Raw genomic sequence first — 517 nt, forward strand, 5'->3', positions numbered from 1 at the left:
AGTAGGAAGCTGAAAAATGTAAGTGTTTTACCTTCACTTTCCAAACTTAGTCCTTCTGCTTGGATGGTTCAAGTGTAAGATTTAGTTCATACATTCGGTACCTCTTGAATGCCTTGCTACCAAGAGTCCTTAGGAAACAAGCGTTTGTGTCTCTGATAGAATAATTAATGACTGTAATAGATATAAAAAATGGTAGATTTGTGGAGGTTCTCTTTAATTTAGATAAGTGCTCAATCCAGAAATAAACAAAGAAAGCCTGTGCTATGTGTGATTAAATTTCTTAAACACAAAACTAGAATTAGTTTCTTGACATGCATAGATGGGATTATTATATTAAGCAGTTGGGCAAGTCGTTTTAGGGAAAGATCAGTATAATATGAATAGTATTGACTGTTGTAAGCCTGTACTTTTTGTATTTTTTTCCTATTAATCATTTGAGTTTTTATTAGTACTTCCCAAAGTTAACTTTTTGGAGTTAGATCTTATTTTGAAAAGGTAAGTATATTAGTCCTGTTTT

General features: G+C 31.7%; 1 protein-coding gene across 13 annotated transcripts in view; it reads left to right on the forward strand.

Moving 5' to 3' along the window:
• LOC120588007 (LIM and calponin homology domains-containing protein 1) overlaps nt 1-517 on the forward strand; it is a 94,906-nt gene continuing 94,389 nt past the window's right edge. For 10 of the 13 annotated variants that reach the window (XM_039845077.1, XM_039845089.1, XM_039845092.1 and 7 more), the window contains exon 1: nt 1-18. The gene's annotated coding sequence lies outside the window, so the exon portion shown is untranslated. The remainder of the gene's footprint in view (nt 19-517) is intronic. The other 3 variants (XM_039845098.1, XM_039845097.1, XM_039845100.1) reach the window with 1 other exon arrangement.

The sequence above is a fragment of the Pteropus medius genome, unplaced genomic scaffold, assembly GCF_902729225.1.
Source record: "Pteropus medius unplaced genomic scaffold, Ma_sr-lr_union100, whole genome shotgun sequence".
In the NCBI taxonomy this organism is placed as follows: Eukaryota; Metazoa; Chordata; class Mammalia; order Chiroptera; family Pteropodidae; genus Pteropus; species Pteropus medius.